Source organism: Saccopteryx leptura, chromosome 2 (genome assembly GCF_036850995.1).
Source record: "Saccopteryx leptura isolate mSacLep1 chromosome 2, mSacLep1_pri_phased_curated, whole genome shotgun sequence".
Classification (NCBI taxonomy): Eukaryota; Metazoa; Chordata; class Mammalia; order Chiroptera; family Emballonuridae; genus Saccopteryx; species Saccopteryx leptura.
This window is the reverse complement of record NC_089504.1, coordinates 231308363-231314515: the sequence shown is the minus strand read 5'-3', so window position 1 is coordinate 231314515 and position 6153 is coordinate 231308363. Positions and strand designations below refer to the sequence as shown.

The 6153-nt window shown below is 45.5% G+C and overlaps 1 pseudogene; it reads right to left on the bottom strand.

The window, feature by feature from the left end:
• Nucleotides 1-2341: 2341 nt before the first annotated feature.
• LOC136391874 (polynucleotide 5'-hydroxyl-kinase NOL9-like) lies at nt 2342-4723 on the bottom strand (annotated as a pseudogene).
• Nucleotides 4724-6153: the final 1430 nt, after the last annotated feature.

Here is a 6153-nt window from a genome sequence, read left to right as displayed (position 1 = left end):
AAGTATTCCTGTGAGAAGTCCATGGGTTTGTGAGAGGCTGAGTACCATAAAACAATGATAATCAATAATTTAAATGAATATGGATGTTAAAACCCATACATGGCCTGACCTGTGGTGGCGCAGTGGGTAAAGCGTCGACCTGGAACCCTGAGGTCGCCTGTTCAAAACCCGGGGCTTGCCTGGTCAAGGCACATATGGGAGTTGATGCTTCCTGCTCCTCCTCTGTTCGCTCTATCTCTTTCCTCTCTCTCTCTCTCTCTCTCTCTCTCTCCTCTCTCTCTAATAATAAAAATGAATAAATAAAATTTAAAAAAAATTACTTCCATCAATTAGTGAACTATAAGGAAAAAAACAAAAAAAACATACATGCTGATAACCTTCAATGTTGCCTGCTAAGAAGCTGGAATTCACAATACTGTTTGAAATTCTGCCTCAATAAGTATCTCACCACCTTCAATGCAGAAACAGTACAACCCAGACCAATCATCTTTGTTTACCAAAACCACGTCCAATCTTGGAGGATAAGGAATTGTGACCACCAGGGAAAAGAGGAAGAATAGATTTCCATTGTTTTCTCCCAAAGCTATCTTCACCAGCCTTCTGTACACCTAGGAGAAAATGCTAAATGATGCCGAGTTGTCCATTTATACAAGTTCAGGTCCAGCTGCCCAAAGGCAAGAACAGGCCTTTTTCAGGAGAGCTGCCCTATGAGTTCTTCTTCCAAACAGTCTAGTGCCTAGCTCTGCCCAGGCCATGACTTTAGTCTCAGATGAGAATCTAGAAGGACAAATCTAGTTTTAAAGAGGCCCCAGGAGGCTTCCTGGATTTGAGAACATTTTTTCCACGTAAAATCATTGGATTAAAAAAAAATGAAGGGCTCTTGAGTCCAAATTTTCATCTGATGATCTTTTAACACTTGACCCACAGGAGTGGAAGAAATTTTAGATAGCATCACATGATCTCATGACCACCGAGGTTGTGACCAGCAACAGGTGGCCCCCACCGGTGTGGTCTCTGCTCCCATCAAGCAATCTTTTTTTTTTTTTTTTTTTTTTTTGTGACAGAGACAGAGAGAGACAGAGAAAGGAACAGACAGACTGGAAGGGATAAAGATGAGAAGCATCAATTCTTTGTTGCGGCACCTTAGTTTCTCAGTGATTGCTTTTTCATATGTGCCTTGACTGTGAGGTTACAGCAGACTGAGTGACCCCTTGCTCAAGCCAGCGAGATAAGAAGCTGGTGAGAGGCCCTGGCCGGTTGGCTCAGTGGTAGAGCGTCGGCCTGGTGTGCAGAAGTCCCGGGTTCGATTCCCGGCCAGGGCACACAGGAGAGGCGCCCATCTGCTTCTCCACCCCTCCCCCTCTCCTTCTTCTCTGTCTCTCTCTTCCCCTCCCGCAGCCAAGGCTCCATTGGAGCAAAGATGGCCCGGGCGCTGGGGATGGCTCTGTGGCCTCTGCCTCAGGCGCTAGAGTGGCTCTGGTCGCAACATGGCGATGCCCAGGATGGGCAGAGCATCGCCCCCTGGTGGGCAGAGCATCGCCCCTGGTGGGCGTGTGGGGTGGATCCCGGTCGGGCGCATGCGGGAGTCTGTCTGACTGTCTCTCCCCGTTTCCAGCTTCAGAAAAATACAAACCAAAAAAAAAAAATAGAAGCTGGTGAGATAAAATAAGCTCACCAGATAAGCCTGCGCTCAAACTGGCGACCTCGGGGTTTTGAACCTGGTCCCTACCGCCCACTAGTGGGCGTTCCAGCTTTCATGATGGGCCAATCGCAGCGCTGTTTGGTTGCACGGTAGGGACCAGGTTGACCAGCACTGCAAAAGTTGGCGGTTTTTATAAAAAGTTTGACGACCCTACGCCACCACCTGGTCAGGCCCATCAAGCAATCTTTAGACGAAGACCAAGGTGTGGTTCCACATCCTGTTACACTTCCAGTCCCACTGGCTAGCCTTCCTCCCTCCTTTGTACATTTTTGTGGTTCCAGTCTCCCTATTTTTATCCAGATTCCAACAACCAGATCCTCGAAAAATAATTTTGAGGCATCAATGGTATTCTTTGTTTCAATGGCATACAACATTTTCCATAATGCTTTATCCCTTTAGAAAATAAAACATCACCCTAGCCTGCTGTATGATTAAGTATATAGCAGACCAGGGTAAAACATGGTCATGTAGATTTAAGAAGTGACTTAAATTTACTATGAACACATCCACGAGTTATGTAACACTCTTTGCTATGTAAGGGTGCCTTTTGCAGCCACAAAACCCCATCAGTCTGCTAATGTTAAGTTGGAGACAAAGTCAAGCTTTCTGATAGAAAAGTTCCTTCCCATATTAAAAACATCAGTTTGTTTTTCGAAAGAATTTAGGTTTTGGGTGTAGTTTCTCTTTACACATTTCCTTAGTTTCTTCTGCTTCAATTTTTCCTGGAGCTCCAGGAAGTTTGAGATTATAATCTATCACAACGTAGGTATTGTCCCCTTAAACCCACGCTGGCTGTTGAAGACACACTGTAGAATAGAAATGGCTCCAAACAGTAGACAATTCCCGTTTCTTAGATCTTCCTGGGGCACAGGAGTGGGAATGTGGTAAAGCCTCTTCTCCATGTCAGTCCCTCTATAATTTCCAAACCTCAAACAATTACAGGTTGGAGTCTGGGCAAGCAGGATGGGCCTATTTGCATGTTCTCTAACATCATCCAGGATCTTACAAAAACCAACCCAGCTGGCATTCTCAGCATACAGGATATGTGTAGGAGCAACATCAGCATGAATAATCCGGAGAGCAATTGCATTAAAAGGGACCTGATAGGCCTGACCAGGAGGTGGCGCAGTGGATAGAGCGTTTGACTGGGATGCGGAAGGACCCAGGTTCGAGATCCCAGGGTTGCCAGCTTGAGCGCGGGATCATCTGGCTTGAGCAAAAAGCTCACTAGCATGGACCTAAGGTCACTGGCTCGAGCAGGGGCTTACTCAGTCTGCTGAAGGCCCGCGGTCATGGCATATATGAGAAAGCAATCAATAAACAACTACGATATTGCAACGAAAAACTGATAATTGATGCTTCTCATCTCTCTCCGTTCCTGTCTGTCTGACTATATCTATCCCTCTATCTGACTCTCTGTCCCTGTAAAATAAATAAATAAATAAATAAAAATTTAAGAAAAAAAAAAAAAGGTACCTGATAGAATGTCAGCCTATGTAAGGGATAAAGTGGTTTGGGCACTGGGGGGCTTCAGCTGGTCAAGGTTACCTAACACCGCTGAGTCATGAAGAGCTCTGTTATGTGAGTCTCTTGTAGTTTTTCTGAACGCAAAGTCTAACTGGATGCACATCAGTTTATGTCCAATAAATACAACCAGATTTTTCTTTTCTTTAGCAGCAAATTCCAAATTCTCTGCAGATTCTGCCAGGTGGAAATCTTTGTTTCTGATTTTGGCTTTTTGTGTGTGTGTACACACCATCCATGTCATCTACATGATCAGAAGAAAGGTTTGGCATGTAGTTACTTCGGTCAGAACTGAACTAAACGACATGGCTGGGAGACAGCAATCGGATCAGATCAATGAGAAGCAAAAGCCCTTGTTTGTCACCCAGCCTACTGTGTGGCCAATAAGAAGGAACTCTCTTGTAGGAGCTGAAACACATACTTTATCGTCTCAATGTAATTCTCATAGTTGTTTGTACAAGTAGGTTTCCCAAAATATACCAATTTTTTGTGGTGTCCTCTGGTGGGTGAAAGGTGGTCCTAGAATTGGTTTTGTAATGTTAAACAAAGAAATGCAACCTGGAGGAATAAATTCTGTCTGTCCCAGATCACATTCTAAATAGTCAATATAGGAAATAATATTTAACAACTAGTTAATCAAGTATCTATTAAATGTTGCCTTTCCAGTGTCCTGAGATCCACAAACCAGAATGACAACCTCACAAGAGAGGGTGATAACTCCTCCAGGGTGGAAAGTACATTCACTCTCACTTAAACAAAGGCCATCCCCTCCCCCTTTTTCTAATGCCAACAGCCACAAAGGCCAAATACTCAGAGTTAATCTGGAAAGTGAGTTCCCTTGTATGAAAATGTAAGATAAACTTGAATGGTTGATTATGAAGTTTACAGCGGAGGTTTTCAAGATTTTCTAGCAGCACAATGGAACACAGAGGAGAAAAAGTCTTCATCAACCAACATCTGTCCTCTGGGTTAAGATGAGATCTGAACAAAGTTCTGGGTTCCCTTTTTATTCTTGCTTTTCTTAAGATCAAGTAATGAAGTGCACTACACTGAGCCATGGATAGGTGGGGGTAGAGAAGGCATCTTGGGAAGGCTGGCCGTGGCTAGTGGTAAAACCGAACACCTGCACCTGGCTATAAAGGCAAGTCACAGGACAGATCCTGCTAAAAGTAAAACCCTGCTCAAACCGCAGCCACAGCAACTGCAGGCCCCGGGGCGGCCCGCTGCACTGGTGGGGTGAGGAGGCTTGGGGGCCACTCAGGGCGGGTTCCTCATCCGGGGTCGGGCTGGGACCACGCTCTTGGGCCTTAGGGCCCCCGCTGTGTGACACCTAGCAGCCACCACCGCAGCCGCCTTCTTCCCCAGCAGCTCAGGTTCCTGAGCCCGAGGCGGGGCTGGCAGCTGGTGGTTGAGGATGAGCTGGAGCCGGGCCTTGCTAGCTCTCGCCCACGTGGAACAGAAGGGTCCCTGCTTGGGCGGCAGCCGAGAGTCCACCATGCTCTCTCAGAGACCTCAGACTTTATTGGCCATGGAAGAGCCCTCAGTCCTGAAACTGAGGTGGCCAACTGGAGTGGCGCTGAAGATCTAGAGCAGGGGTCCCCACACTACAGCACACAGGCCGCATGCGGCCCCCTGAGGCCATTTATCCGGCCCCTGCCGCACTTCCGGAAGAGGCACCTCTTTCATTGGTGGTCAGTGAGAGGAGCACAGGATGCATTCACATTCTGTGCTCCTGGAGTACTGTATGTGGCAGTGCCGCAAAGCGCTGCGTCGCTCACGTACAGTACTACTTCCGTTTTGTTATTTTACTTTAAAATAAGATATGTGCAGTGTGCATAGGGATTTGTTAATAGTTGGGTTTTTTTTATAGTTCGGCCCTCTAACGGTCTGAGGGACAGTGAACTGGCCCCCTGCGTAAAAAGTTTGGGGACCCCTGTGGCGATCAGCCTTGGCATCTGATTGACCTGGTTTTGCATCCTGCCTCAAGGACTGCCTGGGTGGGTTGGCCCTGGACTGGCTGCTCGGCTTCCATTTCTGTTGCCCTGGGAGGGAACAAGGGGGATTGTGCGTGTTCCCACAGGGCACAGCTCTGGGCACAGAGTCACTGCACAGTACCTGGCAACTACTTACTAAAACAATATTAATTATGTTAATAAATGAGTTAATAACTATAATGTTCTTAAACCAGGCAGACGGTAAGTGCTAATGAAGTAATTTATATTCTTGCCATCTACTACCTGCCAGATTTGTTCTCCTTAGATCCCTGAGGGTCTAGAAGCGCCAGTATTGATAATAATAAATAATGTAAACCTATATATGTTTATACTATATATAAATAAGCTTACAGATACAGAGAACAGACTGGTGGTGCCAGAGGTGGGGGTGGGAGATGGGAGAAATGGGTGAATTTTAATTTTTTTAATTAAATTTGTCTTTTAAAATAATATATATTAATATTATTATTGGCATTTCTAGGCACTTAGGGATCCAAGGGGGTATAAATACAGGGTTCCCACAAACCCAGGATGTTGTCATATTGCAGTAAGTCACATCTATCTTTATTTAATAAAAGAGAAAAAAAATTATCTCATGAGTCTGGGGTCACTCACATCCTTTCCTGAAACTAGTCTTAAGTTATTGTCAGCTTTATTTGTTTACTTGTTTTTTTAATTTTTATTTTATTGATTTGAGAGAGACAGACATCAATCTGTTCCTGTATATGCCCTGACTGGATATTGGACCGGCAACCTCTGTGCTTCGGGATGGTGCTCTAACAACCGAGCCACCCAGCCAGGGCTATTTATTCATTTTTGCTTAGTTCTCTCCATATGAATTAAATCAGACTTCAAGGGTATGCTTACTTCTTGCTGCAAGGAACATTATGACAGAGCAGGCAGTGGTTCCAGGGGGTTGGTGGGGTCAAACTG